Here is a 16,277-nt window from a genome sequence, read left to right as displayed (position 1 = left end):
TGCAGTCATACCCAGGGGCAATTAACCAACCCAACCCAAAGGTTTTGATTGTAGGAGGAAGCCAGACTATCTGTGGAGAACATGCAAAGGCCCCTGCTGGGATAAACCTAAGATCTGCGAGGTGATACCACTAACAATTGGACCCATCATGCAGACAGAAGAGCTTAAATCAAACTATTTTACAAATAAAATCTTTAAACTGTAGGTTGCATTTGATTCGGCCACACTAAGTCAATGATTTGTGGAGCCACCCTTTGCTGCAGTTACATCTGCAATGGTTTTGAGATATACCTCAAAACCATTGCATTGAGACTGAAATTTCTCTGGAAATTTCCAGAGATTGAAATGTTCCCCAATCGTTGAAAATTAGCTAAAGCTCATCAGTGAGATTAGATGGGGAGTATCTGTGAAGATCAATTTTAAAGTTTTGCCACAGACTGTAACATGGATTTAGCCTAGGTTCACAAATTTATATGCTTTCATCTGGAAACGCATCTGATAAAAGCATCTCTGTATATTAACCTCACTCCAGCGCACATCTTCAGTGAGCTTCTGCATGAAGGGAGAGCTACACTAGCTAGAGACCAAAAACTACTTTTTTAAATTCCATTTAAAATGAATCAATCAAAAAATAAATAAATTATAGATCTCCTGCTGTTTAAAGTCTATTATTTCACAAAGGCTTATTTGCCTTCTTTTGTATGGCTTGGCTGTATAGAAATGTTATGCTTATTAGTGACTGGCCTGCTTAGCTGGAGTGCATTGATTGAAGTATAAAGAGAAAAGAGTAATGCTTTCCACCGAGGAGCTCTGATTGAATACAGTGCATGGTTATTGACTATGGAGGAACTGCACACACTCATGCACGCAGACACACACACACACACACACACACACACACACACACACACACACATTTATACACATATAAAACAGGTACTCCACTACTTATAGAATCACCTGAAACTGTCATACATCATTACTAACTAACAGTCAGATCAATACTCAATTAACATGCTCCAAATGTGGCCCGTGGAGCAGATACATCACACTCACAACAACATATCCACCTCTGACAATCCCATTCCATCTGAGCTAGGAGGACTGGCCCACTGTAGCTCAACAAGACTGTGTGGAGGTCTTGCATTCCTCAGTGGAGAGCAGAAGCAAAATAACACATCTCCGCTTTGTGAGAGCTTGACGGGTGTTGCGGGCTAATTATTCCCCCAGCTCCTTCCTGTAGTGTCACGGCTATAGCTTCCCCCTCTCAAACAGCTGCTCTGCTAATTACCTCTGGTGGTGCGTACCGCGGTCTCTCCCGCTCGCTCTGTCTGTCTCAATTATGGGCTCTCTTTCTCCTGCTCTCCCCCCTCCGTACTGCCGCAGCTAAGACAGGGACGCTCCCAGCTGATCCAAAAGACAATTTATTTTTTTCTATCCCAAAGAGAAGTTGCATCTTCCCATCAGAATCCAGCAGGAAAAGCAAAGGATGGGTCCAGCTGGAAGGTGGGAAATGGAGGCATCAAACGCTTTGGACAGAGTAGAGGTACAATTCAAAACTTTTTTTAAAATCAAATTTATTTTAAGAGCGTCTTCAAATGTTCAGTGTTTTGCAAAAAAGTATTTAAAACTCTTTGAACTTTTCCATCACATTCCTACCAGACACTTCAATCTATTTAATTTGCGTTTTATGTGTTAATTTTCAGATGCTCTGCGGACAACCTGAACTAAAACATAACGTACAAAGAAGAATTGGGGTTGGCCATCTGTTCTTGTGGAAAATTGTTGGAGACTCGCTGTTGTAATTGCAGCAAACGGTGGTTCTCCAAATTAGCAGGGGTTTCGATTACATTTGCATACAGCACTTAGACTTTTATGTGTTTATAAAATCAAACCATGCCTCATTTTCCTTAAACTACACTTTGCATTACTTTGTTTTGGAATAATTTTACACTGAAATAAACGCTGCATTTAGATTTCATTGTGGGTTTTTTTGTTTGTTTGTTGTTTTTTTTGCATTACGTGTTTGCTATCAAACAACGTACAGAATGGCATTGCACATCAGACGTGCTCACTAAAAAACGCATCAACTTTCCACTTATACACAAGAGAGCGAGCAGAAATGCGCGCATGTTAATCGACTCCTCTTTCAGCTCTGAAGCATTTTGATGGAGTCAGCACATTTAGAGGTGGAAGAAGAGCAGAGGTTACAAAAGGATGCATTTCTCAGTTTTTGTTTTTTTTTTCCCTCGGAGATGGGTGGAGGCTGAGGGATTATTAAACGGGACGAGGCCTGTAATGCTGCAACGCAAAAATGATAATGAAATGTACAGGGGAGAGGATTACACTATCCATACCCTCCCATTGGTCTAATCCGGGCTCCATATTTACATAACACACCTGAGCACCGGAGGAATCCCACCAGAGCAGCCCTGATATGGATACAATGAGCACTATGTGCAAGACTGTTTACACTAACAAAAGAAGGGGAATTGAGAATTACTGGTAGGGGATTTGCAGCAGCTCCTTTATAGCTAAAATAATGCTGAATCAGAGCATGTAGTTTGTGCCGCGATGTAGCAGAGCTTCTGAGTTAGGAGCACTAAAATAGTTTTAAGGCCTGCATAATAACCATGAATTTTTTCTGAAGCACCTACTGGCTATAAGGAGATTATGTTGTTTGCAAGGCACCTTCGCAACACATTCCTCATCTACGTTACTGGAATTGTTACCACAAAGAAGAGAAAAGGGCGTTTTAAATCTGCAATAAAAAGGGACCTAAACAGCCGTGGGGAGTCGCCGAGCGTCACAAGAGTAGTAATGCACAATGTCATATTCTTTCTATGTATTCATAATGTTCTAACGTGAACAAAAATACTGATCCATCCAAACCAAAACCTGATTGGTGAATTGGGAGCTACATAATGTTTACTGTGCAATACAATGAAATGGACTGTTTATACAAGCAGTAAGAAAGTTGTGCATCTCCGATTAAAAGACGGATAAAAATTGATTGAGTAAAGGCATCTCAGTGTCTGTGACATACCAGAAACTTGTGTTCACCGACTCACAAGTACGTTGAGACCCGGAGAACCCGGAGACCAACCTCAAGCATTCTGGCTCTCAATGCTGGACAGACAGGGTAAAACTCCATCACAGCTGACAGTGATCCAGCAACAGCATCCACACAATTCACCTCTCCCCATTACCTTCATTCCATCCCCCATCTGTCCATTTATCTATCTATCCATCCATCCATCTTTAGCTCATCTCCGGCCTGTCAAAGCAGCAGAGCCGTATGTCAGCCCGGTACGTGTGTGCACCTCTTCTCCCGAGTGTGTATTAGTCTATGTGCATGTGTGCCAGGGGAGCGGTTGTATGTCATGGACATCTTCTGCCCACAGAATCATGTTATTGATTGGATGCATGTTGCACTGCACTGTAGGCAGCTGAGACTGATCGTATGCTGCACAGCATCTGTTCTAGGGCTGGAAAGGTGATAAGAAGTAAAAGAAAAGGGGAGGAGGGAAAAAGTGCATGTAAGACTGGAAGCCCTTTCAGACCTTTTCTGAGAGGGGAGAAAAGGTCAGTTCACCCAAACCTCTTAATCCTAAGAAATCTTCACTTTTCTTTTCTCTTTACTATATTTTGCAAAAGTAATCACATCCATTGAACTTCATTACATTTTATCCTCTGCAACCACAAACGTCCAATTTACTTTCATTTTAAGCTACATTCCAACAGACTAGTACGAAATAGGCAAGTGGAAAACCAGTTTTAAAAAGCAAAAAATCTGAAAAGTGGTATGAATATTTCTGCAAGGCACTGTTCATATAGTTATTAACCAGGTGATTATTTTTTTTAATATACCCTTAGTGGACAGTGAACAAAAAAACGTTTTTAAGATCAGTCACAGGTGACCATTTACATCACATGCTACTGTCAGTGTTTCGATCCATGAACTGTTTTAGCTCAGTTTCCTTCCTCTTAGTTGAAAAATTATAAAAGTATTTTTCTTGGAGATATCCAAAGTCTAGCAAAAAGGAATAGTTAGATGTTAAATGGTAATGAAAAGTGTTAGAGTGAGAGCAAAACTGGAAGAGGCATGGTGATATGAGGTGGTGCACTCAGACGAAGGTTGATAGGCTTGAAGGTGAACCAATCAATTATTCTCCACAGTCAATAATTCAGAGTAGACCATGGGCCTTCTGTGTATGTGGACCATTGCAGCAATGCACACTCGCACAGAGACACACACACCAAGCAGCCGGCCCAGTGCCCTGATTTGATTTAAGATGACCAGTCAATGTGGATTCAAGGCTTCAGAGGCCCAAGACTTTAAATTATTGCTTAGCTTAAAGACTGGGGAAGAGTAGTATTTTTTCCCCTTCATGGCAAAACTCTGTTCTTTCTGTTTTACCTTACTTCTTTCATCTTGCTCTTAGTTTCTTCTCTCCTAAATCTCAGGCTGGCGGAGAAGGAATATGGGCCCCTGTTGTCTCACACATTCACGTTTTAACAACATGTTTTCTGAAGAGCTGGAATATTTTTGTCTTCCAGGTTTGCTCTGCCCTGGTTTGCCTTTTCCGCTTCTCTCCGTACACGTCATATACACACACACACCACATACAGAGCAATACATGCATACTCACATGGACACACGCACACTATCCATTTCTCTGTAATTGAAAAGATGCCCTGGCTGTTTGCCACACCGCTAAAGTGGATCAGATGGCAGAATATCCCTGAGGTAGTACATCTCCAACAGGGAGAATTAAAGAGAAAAACCTCTCCCTCTCTCACTCTGCCCCTCTGTCTTTGCCTCTTACAGTGCTTGTATTTCACTGTCTCCCCCTCATACACACACACACACACACATACTGACAGAGAGTCAAACGCAGTGAATAAGGCTGACTGCGCCATTCCTAATGTCCCAGCTCCCTCCTTCTTTTGTTCCAGTCCTCTATTACAATATGAATGGGCCTGTTAAAGTAGAATTGGACCATTTGTCTTGTGTGAATTTCTTCCTTCGCGACACAAGGACTAGAAAATGATTCCTCAGCTCTTCGATACAGTCTGAGGTCTCGGAGATGAAAGCAGACAGCAGAAAAGACTCACAGAGAACCTATAGCGCGTCCGTTTTCTGCGTGCACTTGGCAAACAACAAATATTCAATGATGAGTCAACACAGAAGAAATCAAACTCTCATCAACATTTTCTCACTCCTTGTGTATCTAGTTGGCGAGCACTTTCTTCTTGTTCGGTAGAAAACACCGCGACTGGACACCGACCCAAGAAACACGGCAAAGATAAGAGATTGGTGAGTACCATGAACCACCATGTGCAAAACCGCATCTGAGAGAAAAGCATCTCATCATCATGTGAAGAGATAAATCCTAGGATTAATAAGGTGAGTTTGAAGGTAAATGTGACAAATGCTCATGATTACTGTAATAAAAGAGGACGAGGAATGAAGGCAGATTATTGCTCCAATATCCGCTTCCACATCAAACAACAGACCTGATCACCATAACCATCACTGAGGAGCCGTTTACATCAGTCAAGAAAACTGTCTTTATGGCTTCACCTAATGCAGTATTTACTAGTTTGTTTTAAAAAATGCTTAGCCTGGAGTTTTGGCAGGGGATTGCTTGTATTGTATATTATATACTATGTAGAATAATTAATGTCAAAACAACAAGATGGCAACAATATATCTTGATGACCATCTGTAGTGTGCATGGGTCACTTGATGCAACAAGTATTTTCAATAAAGTTTGACTCATTTCACTCAAGAGAGTCTGCAAGTCACATTTTTCTCTACTAAAATGCGACTCTCCCGAAACATTCATAAATCGAAAACACAAAGTCAAAGAAACAATGAAGTACAGCAAAGTAAAACAGTACCATCACTGCTGGAAATCCACTTCATCTCTCTTTTTGAAGAGCCAGCAAATAACCCAGACAGTACTTTATGAGTTGGCGTGCGTGCGCGCGCAGATGAAAACGCAGCTCTGTGTGGCAGGAGTGGAGCCATCTAACCTGCCCTTCCCTCCAGTCCTGTCCTCCCAGCTGCCACAGTGGAGCTGCCTGCCTTTTAATTACCAGCTGCACGATAAAGAGAGCGAGCAGGTGATGCGTGACACTTCACTGTGCCTCATAAACTTTGAACTGATATTGTCACTGAATGCAAACCAAGGCAAGGTGTGATTTTGGGGAAGGCGGGGATGGGGCCGGGGAGGCTGAGGCTGTGTGTGTGTGTGCGTGTGTGCATGTGTGGGTGTGTGTGTGTGTGCGGTAAATCAGAGAAAAGCGTGGCTCCCTGTGTGCAGCAGATTGCCTCAGCTCACACCACTGCCTCTGCAAATTAATACCATTGATTTTCCTTTGCCCAGTGTCCAACAGACACACACACACAGTCATACACACAGCTACGAGCACGCACACACACACACGCACAGGAACACACCCCAGCTGGTCAGAAGGTAGGCTGAGGATAATGGATCTTTGGATCGCTGTACTGCAGAAGACCTTCCTTCTCTTAACACACACACGCACTCACACACACACACACACACACACACTAAGCAAACAGATAAAAGCACACGAATGAAATGGATGAAAACGAACATATCAGTTCTGACACCTCCCTGAACAAGGGCTGCCAAAGATTGTGAATCACACACTCGCATCTTCAAAAATGCATTTTAAATATTTGAGGTTTGCAAGTTGAATGAAGTCAGACACAAATGGATTGTCAATTTGATTTGAATGCAATTAAATCTCCAAAGGGACTACAAACAGTTTACATTTTTATATGAAGAGAAAACGCTAAAAGGAGAACCAAAGCGGATCTGACACAGAGTGACATTCAAACAGGTTAGAGAGATCCAGTATAATGAGATGGAGGATGAGAGAAGAAGAGAAGCCGTCAGGGAGCTTTTAACTACAACCAAAAGCTGACTGCAGGTAGGCAGTAAGACATCATCATTACTAATCAACACACATCAGCTAATTGTATGCCTCCAAACTACATTCCTCTTTTAGAGAGAACTATGCAACTTCATTCTGAAACAAATGAGATCCATCTCCATATCAACGTGTTGAGTGTTTATGAGTGCAGATCAGTGAATGTGATGAAGTGCTTCAAGTAGCTGGTTTGACAAGAAGGCACCATTAAGTTCAGGCCATTTACCATTTATTTGACCACATAATGGTATAATTAAAATTGAAGTTAACAAATTTTGACAGTTTTTGTGCATTAGAGATAACTGTGTGTGAGGGCAAGGAATAAGTAACCAGCATGAAGATATATTGAGGTTTATTGAATTTTTGTTTCTGATTTCCCAACAAACCACTTCTGAGGTTTCAACAAATGATGCTCCTCCTCCTCCAACATTTGCTGTGCACTCCTACAATTTCCATCTTGCTTAGAAGAAGGACTATATTGGCTGTTTTTTTTATATTTCCTGCAGCATTAAACACTTGATGTGGGAACTACAGGAGCAGCACCTATAATTTTTTAAATGGTTAAGCTCTGAAAGCTACACTTGCCATACCACAAAGATGCAGACAGTCTGACTTTTCAAACTACCAACACCAGCTCACTGTACTCCTGGCATTACTTAGAATCAAACAGAAGACCAAAAAAATATTTTACACAAAGACCATAGAGAAATCACAGACAAAATATGTCATTAATACATGATTGTATTGAAGTCTGTGATGCAAAGGATAAAATAATTTGGGCAAAATCTGAAACTGAGTTCTACAAGAAACTTCAGTTGAATAATGAAGATGTAGTTCATTGAGCTTGAAGAATTTTGACAGTATTAAGCTTTATAATTCCTTTACATTTTTAAAGATAGCATTTTGAAATAAACCCCAACTTTATCTTTTTCTGGGCTTAAAGGAAGTGGCAATGTGAGTCAGCTTCTGTCTCCTGTGATGTCAGACGGTAAAAATGGCTGCTCTGCAAAGGCCGCATGGCTATGCACAAAGAACAAAAAAAAAAAACAAGCCAGCTAGCGATCCATGAGCTATTTTATGGAGGTGGAGTAAACTCTCAGCAGAGTTTATCAACCAGTTTCCCATCACTGGTGCAAGGTCACCCATTCCCAGTGACAGTCCAGGCCATGAGGGGGTGTGAATCTGTGTGTGTGCGTGGGTGCGTGTGTGTGTGCACAAGAGTTGAAAGCTGTGCAGGCCTCGAAAACCTTGGAAAGCAGAACAGAGCATCAAAGCTGTAACAATAAGGCAGCCTGTTGAACACGGAAAGCTACAGTTGCTGCGTGTGGTGCAAGCGCGCACATAAATTCAAATACCAGCAAACACACAACAGCACAAATACCCACATCTGCCATCTCTAATGATGATTTATGCCTGGCCCTGAAGGCAGGCATGCATAACTGTAGCAGTCACAAACACACACGGATCCACTTACAGATGCACTCTCAGGTAAATATGCCAGGATAGTTCTGTCTTTCCTTCGCTGTCTCTCTCGCTTTCATGCACCTCCTAAAGAAGAAAAAAATTACAAGATGGATTTGTTGTAGCAGCAGCTCGCACTTGGTGATGCGCGGTGGAAAAAACTGCATATTAAAAATGGAATGAGGGAGAAGAAAAAAAAAACCTAAAGCAGCGAAGGAAGAGAGATAGTCATCTCCCCGTTGACTACCACGGTCTGAGCTCATTTACCATGTGCTATCTCCAATAGTCGTGTAGCTGTCCAATCTCTTTCTAGATATTTCCTTGGAGAAAAACTGCTCATTTTGCTCTCCTCTTAACGCACACTGCGCTAAGTCACGGTCTTATTGAAAACACATTTCTCACCGTACAGTAGATGCTCTCTGCAATCTGCGAATGTGTTTGTTTTTGTCTGAAGGAAGTACAGATGTCCAGAGAAATGCTGCTCTGCAAATGAAAATGAATGGGGGGAAACTACAAGGCATCAAAAAGAAAATAGTCATGCATGTGTACATTTTAGAGTAAAACAGGATCGCTGCAGGAGCTCTGATGATGAGAGCAGCTTTCAGGCATCTCAATTATGTTGGCTGGCTCACAAAATCAGAAGGGCAGGGACTCATTGCCAAAATGTCAGGAGACATTTGTCATATTCATCTTTAAAAACCTGCAAGGTATGAAAAGCTTTGAAAATATAAGCACTGAGAAGGAAACCAATTTGTTACAATAAACAAAGCTGTGGAGTGTGAAGTTTTTAGAAAGGATTTTCTAAGGATTTTCCAAAGCAGCTCGTTTTTGTGGCATCAATATTTGCATTCAGGGTTTAAAAGAAACAAGAATATTTCCTTATTTTGAACAACTCGATCAATCTCAAGAGTGGTATTTAGGAAAGTAGTAGAAAAAGACAACTCCACCTCTGTCTTCCATGAAACATTCACGCTTTAAGACACGCTTCCAGACTAAAACATGAATCCTTGAAAACGGCTTACACTATGCAGTCATGCAATCAGAGCATCACACATCAAACCAGTCTTTATTTGGCATAAATTTGGACAAAATCGTTTGGCATCACTTTTGATACCAAATGTTTCCCCATTTCTAATTCCACTATTGTATTTAGACAAGGAGAGTCTCATTGTGTTAGTCAACGCAGCACTGCAAACACTCAAATAATAATATAGTGAGCCAGTCGGGTCAGGTTGGAAGATTTCTCCAATCAATTTTTAAATCTCTCATATTTCATCTATTTTTCATTCTTTTCTTCATTCCTATTTTTTTAATTTTTAATGAGTAATGTTTAAAAAAATCCTCTTCCTTCAGAATATCAGCTAAACTAAAACTTACTTCACCCCACCATACAAAACAAATTGTAGAACTACAGTCGTAATTTTCTTTATGAACTGACCAGTGGCTTGCATTACCTTGTAGTAATTTTGTGCCACCCTTCACAACGTTTGACCACAATGAAGTGTTAGCCCAATAATAAACGGGAGAAAAAAAATGAAGTTAGTGCAGTAAATTTTCCCCAAACATTTTTATGTTGGATGGAACAATGTGTTTCCATCTGTAAGAGAACTATGACTTTGGAGGATATTTGTTTTCCAGCAAGACGACGAGCCGAAGCGTCGAGCTGAAGCTACACAGAAATGGTTTGAAGACAAGGTGGTGTTCTGAAGTGGCCCAGTCAAAGCCCAGATCTCAATCCCATAGATAATTTGTAGCTGGGCTTGAAAAGGGCTGATAGCAGCTGATCCCCTCACAACCTGTCAGAGCTGGAACAGTTTTACAAAGAAAAATTAACATTCGAGCCTGATTTGGACCTATCCACATAGACGCCATGTCTATGCGGATAGGCGCATCTGTATCTTCTTAATTGTTTAAGATTATTTGAAGCCCTTCTGTAGACATTCTTAAACTAGACTAAATGACAAAATACTTAAGGTTGAGTAGGAAATGAGATTCATTTATGGTGGCTTGGTGCCAGTGTAAGATTTCAAAATTATATCCAACTCATTATGGGGCATAAAGATACAGATGTTAAACTCTGAATATGTTCTTTCTTTCAGAGACTATTGTGTCAGTAGGGAAATGAGAGAAACTCACTGAAACTGCACCATCTGTAGCCTTAGACTTGGTGTCAAGAGGGTTATTAAATGTAGGCAATTAAGCCGATTTCAAACTATGTGAATGCATTTACAAATTAGGTGTTGTTACCATTTAAATGTCACCCCTTTCACCAGCACTGTGAGTAAATGTACAATTCGGTTTGCAGCTACTCACTACATGTGGGGGGGGGAAAAAAAAAAAAGTGAGCTCCTTTTTCAAATTCATAGCAGGTGTCCTCTGAAAAAACAATATAGTCAACAGGCAGCTTTGGGTTTATTTTAGAGTAAAAATCAACTAGAAATAAAATTGTTAAATGAATCTTTTCCTCAGGATGGCCGTTTCTAGCTGACAGCGTGGATCCTTTCTTCATTAAGTCTATGTTTTACTAGCCTGTTTCTACAGAGACCCATCGTGACAAAAAACAAGCACTGGTTATTTCTTACTTTTCTCCAGTCATTGTGCTTAGAATGGGATACCTGGCTTGCCATCATGTGTCACATAATCTTAGGTAACACTCCTTTTAAATTTAACACCATCAAGAATTTGTGGTGGATTGTGAGCTTATACAAAGAACTTACAGTGTTGTTTTAGGCCTTATGAATTGTGCATTTGGTGAAAACTGAGTGTATAAATGAGAAATACGGCCGTGTTCTCTGCCTGATCATGTTGCGACACCAAAGCCCATAAAACAAAACACAATCCCATCACCTGAACACATTTCTGAGTTAATGGAAACACTGACATAGAATACTGTCCCTGAGAAACAACTGGAGACCTAAGCCACAGTTAAGCACTGAGAAAGTACAAATCCCTAAAATTCATATTGAACAATGGCGAAATTTTACACAGGTATTCTGTATCTTCAATGCATGACGTTTGTAAGTGGGCTCCTCAATTACCTGTTACAACAAGCTAAATAAGTTCAAGAAAAACACATTAGTTTGAAATTGCACAAAACTTTAACATGGGTGATATTCGATTGCTAAATTACACAGTGACTAACTTATTTTTTCTTAATAACATGAATAAGTTTGCCTATTGCAATGAACTTCATCAAGGACCAAATCTATAAACTCAGATAAATTGGCAAATTGTCTTAATATAGTATTTAAGAAAAAAAAAAGTTAAAACTAAGTTGGTATTAGGAAGCTTCATAACACTTTCTGGGGTTTAATTCAAGTGTTGTAGTTTTGTCTAAATTTTATGAGCCAATCTATTCATCCAACAATTTTCCCTTTATCCGTTCACCCACCAATTTTTCCATTCATTCAACCAGCTGTTCATCATCCATCCCAGCTATAATTTTTTTCATTCAGGTTCCATATTTAAATCATAACTAATGTAGAAACATCTGCTTTTGTATTACTACTTACACAAAAAATGAAACATCTGACAACTCTGGAAATTCACGTCTTGAAAAGTTGTGCATCGTCACTGCAGTCAGAATGCACATGAATAAACCCAGCATTGACCAACATTTCCCAGCAGCTATTGATCTAAAAACAACAAAACCACAGATGCAGAGCCGAAGTGTTTGACAGTCGAGATGCAATTTCAGTTCTTAAAGAAGCTTGACCTGAATCTGGGGATAGGGGAATAAAGGCTCAGTTAACAAGTAAGCTAACCTTTTGCAATACGGGTATTGCTCCTTTAAATAATTCATTCAATTTCTATTTTAACTTTGTCCCATTTACAGTCACAGGGGAGCTATCCCAACAATCAACAAGTGAGAGACGGATGTCTTTTCTGTCAGACAGGGCTGTACCTTACTATGACTCCAAACACGCTGCATCCATAAAACTGAAGTTTTACCATAGCAAAGAATATTTAGGTCTCTGTATTTTTTATGAATCTATGCAGGAATCTGATATTCATTCTGAGTTTCATGAGGTGCTGAAATCAATCTGATGATTCTTCTGAACCAGCAGTTTGCAACCTGTGGCTCTTTGGATCGTCCTCAATGGATCTTACTAACAAACTAATGCTTTTAAATATAGATGTAATAATTAACAGAATGACAACAAAAGTTCCAGCAGTATCAGTAATTGGGGATGTACTCTTTTGTTTTTCCTTTTTCCTTCCTAATTTGTTTCCCAAACCAACCAGCAAGCAGAACTAAAGTTCAAAAATGTTAGAAAAGCAGAGCTGATGATGCTTGTAAAGTAAATTGAGAAGAATTAGAATAAAAATCAGTTTTTAAAATATTCCATGATTTGTGTTATATAATTACAAAAGTATTTAGAGACCTGTAAAAAAGGAAACTTTCGGATCACGTTGATTTTATGACATGATTTTGGAGATGCTGTCTGCCAGCATGGAAGCACCGATACATACAAAATAGTCAAAGGAATAAAGAAAATACCAATAATCCTACTATGTAGCTTTACATTTGAAAACACTAAAGTGCTAACCATATGATTTAATAGTTAATCTGCCTTCTTTGAGTGAGAAAATGCAACTTATTTTGTGTTTGTGTGCCATCTGTAAAGCAGGATACGCTGAGAAAAAAAAAAAAGAGGACATTATGCCACTAGACATTTCAAATAACCGGAGTTATTTTAGATAAAAAAGTACAAATGAAAAATAACTGTCAATATAACCTTTCAGTATAGTAATACTCTCTTACGGTAAAATCAAACCGTATGGTGAATAAATGTTTTTTTTTTTGTCTCTTTTTTTTTACTTTTTACAACAATCTTGATTACAATCTTTTTTCTTTTTTTTTTTACCGCCACACCTCAGTGTCAGTAGATCCTTTCCCACCCTGTTCAGTTCACTCTGTGTCCTTCCTGCTCATTTCCATCTGTTCTCCTCTCCTTTCATTATCTCTCCTCTGCTGTCCTCTTGTCTCCTCTCTTGGTCTCCTCTGAGCGGAGCAGTTGTCCTTGCAGCCCCCTCAATCAACCACACACAGCTCGAGTTGGAGGCAGTCCAAGCCCATTCCCTTGAGCCCTAGATGGGTGACTTCCAACAGTGCTCCCCAGGCTTTCCTCCAGGCCTGTGGGTCTGAGAGCTGGCAGCTCTGGGAGGCTATTGTCAGAGAAAGATTAACCACACATGACAGCTCTTCTGCAACACACACACTCGCACATATCCTGACACATACAGAAGCACATATTCCCTCAACATAACAGCTTTTGTTTAACGTCAATGAAGATGTGAACTGGCAGGCTACAGTGTAACACTATTCTTGCAGATTCTCCTGCTAATATTGTACAAAGTGGGCAAATATCAAGAGTGTGTATGCAAGCAGTAGAGCTCACTTGGGCTGTGTGCTGGGTAAGTAATCCTGCTGAGGATATTGATTTTCTATGGAGGGGAGTACACAAGTAGATACATATCTTTATCGGGCTCGGATGTAAGCGCACTGTAAGGAAATGGAGTCGTCTGGATGTTATTCCCTAATCTGCTGTACGGGAGCTGCAGATTATATCCGTGTCCAAGATCCGGCCTGTGCTAATCTGCTGCATGCAGTGTGTGTGTTTTTGTCCGTCTTTCACATTCAGATACATAGTTTTGTACAACACAATGATTTCGTCGTGCAAATTAGCACAAAAGAAAAAAGATTCCCCCAACAACACTCTTTGGTGTGGAAGTTGTTGCTGCCCAATGGAGTTAAAGTTGGAACTTTGCGATGGCCGGTCCATGTGTGAAAATGACGGCTCATGCTCCCTAAAGCACACTTTCACAATTTGAGCCAGATGAACTTCATTCTACAGGCAAATATTGATGCTGAAGTTGGACCTGACCCAGTGCAGCAGCTTCAGATCGTAGCGCTCCACCATGATCACTTTTGATTCCCGGGGTTCCTTTCTGCATTCCATGTTTGTAAATGCTCTTACTTTCACTCACTATCATAGCCAGGAGCTCCACTGCTTCCATCCACTTCATTTCACAGAACGTTTCTGTAGAACAGTTTTTTCTCTGCTTGATGCATGCCAATTATTTATCCGTTCTTAAACAAGCTAACATCTCTCCACAGGGTATTTGAAGAAAAGAGAAGCTTCTTATTTCATCAGTTGGAGATAAATACCTGAAAGACAATTACCCATGCTGCAATTAACTAATAGGAAGTTCATACCCATTTGCTAAGTGAAATCCAGGTGGTGTCTTTTTTTGTTGGGCCAGGCAGTGAAGATGCTTTAACTTCTAAGGAGGAGTGATTACTGACAGGCTCACAGGTGAGTTAATTAAGAAAATACTCAACTTCTGTGAGGGGAGGAGGACTATGATGAGGGAAACTGAATACAAAATGAACACAGAGATCTAGGGAATTCACAGAAACCAGAAAAATAACACGAAGGACTCAATCACAAAGGAAACATGGAGTAAAAAAACAGAAACAAAACAGGTCTGGACAAACAGTCCTTTACAATTAACAATTGTCATGTATATAATTTGCAATTCCCCAAAATCAAACATGAAAATGGCAACTTAAGGGAAGACATCTTCAAAATAAAACAAACTACCATCTACAAATCTAAATGCAAGAAATTCCTAAAGAGCAAAACACAGCCCAGTGATATAAAACTGAGGAATAAACTAGTAGGTAGGCTTTCATTTTGAAAGCCTACCTACTAGTAGGTAGGCTTTCAATGTATGTATAACATACATTTTCCAAGTATGTTATATTTGGAAAATAATCAACATATAAAATCAAAGTACTAATAGTCGCAACAGTGTTTTGCTTTGGAAGGACTCCTTTTTCACACACACACACAGTGTGACATCACCTCTGCTTTTATTATGAACAAAACAATAACTCCTTAAGGCAGCAACAAATACATATACAAACACATACAATAATAATCTCGAAAAAACATAAACCCAGCAGTCTGGCGTGTCGGCAGGAGAGAGAGCGATGCAAACTGCTGTGTCCCACATGCATCCTCGACACACTGCCTGCCTTCTTCAACGCTCATATAGCCATCCCCTCCCCACTGCGCTCCCTCTTCTCTGCCGTCTCCACACCCCACTTCACCCGTCTGCCTCCCACCACCCCACAACAGAATCCCAGCAGCGGCTCACAGGAGAGGTGGCACACTTTGAGGATAAATTTAGAAATGAGGAGCAATCCCAAGGCCGGCACAGAAAAGAGAAAAGTGGAGACAACACACACGTATGTCTGATCACACACACCGATATCTCGACATGCTGTCAGCGCGTGCGGAGCTGTGTTATGTGCAATATAAACATTCGCGGGAGTCCAGGTTTTACTGAAAACACGGCAGGTTTGATGTCGAGAAGTTAAGGGGAAGAGAGGAGGAGAGCAATATATAGCATTGTCATCCTCGGATGTGATGTGAATCGGAATGTCAGAGCTGGATGGACCCCTGAAGAGGTGGAGACACAAAGTGACTTTGAGGCTTCAGAAGGACACTTTGTTCCTTAAGTTCTTGGGTAAAAACTCATCTCGGGGAGATTCGTTCTTACAAACACACACAGAGTCGCACGCTCCAACAAATCTGCTTCAGTGTGCAATAGCCTCTCTGCTTCACTGCTCAACCCTGAACAACCGCTTTCCTCCCTTATAACACCCCTGCTGCCCTCCATCTCTCTCCTCCCCTTTCTTATCCAATTTTATTATTACTATCTCACCTCTCTTTTCAACCGTTGCCCCCTTCCACCATTGAGCTACCCTCCAGTCCTGAGGGATCCAATCGACTATCCAACCATTTATCACCACTGCATATATTTTACTAAAGGTA

At 40.5% G+C, this 16,277-nt stretch overlaps 1 long non-coding RNA gene across 1 annotated transcript; it reads left to right on the top strand.

Moving 5' to 3' along the window:
• Positions 1-1,259: 1,259 nt before the first annotated feature.
• LOC107836056 (uncharacterized) lies at positions 1,260-1,981 on the top strand. The gene is made up of 2 exons (XR_001661901.1): positions 1,260-1,546; positions 1,707-1,981. It is a non-coding gene; the product is annotated as an uncharacterized LOC107836056 (long non-coding RNA).
• Positions 1,982-16,277: the final 14,296 nt, after the last annotated feature.

The sequence above is a fragment of the Poecilia formosa genome, unplaced genomic scaffold (assembly GCF_000485575.1).
Source record: "Poecilia formosa unplaced genomic scaffold, Poecilia_formosa-5.1.2 Scaffold37, whole genome shotgun sequence".
Taxonomy (NCBI): Eukaryota; Metazoa; Chordata; class Actinopteri; order Cyprinodontiformes; family Poeciliidae; genus Poecilia; species Poecilia formosa.
The sequence above is the reverse complement of the archived record's forward strand: the minus strand, read 5'-3'. Positions and strand labels throughout refer to the sequence as shown.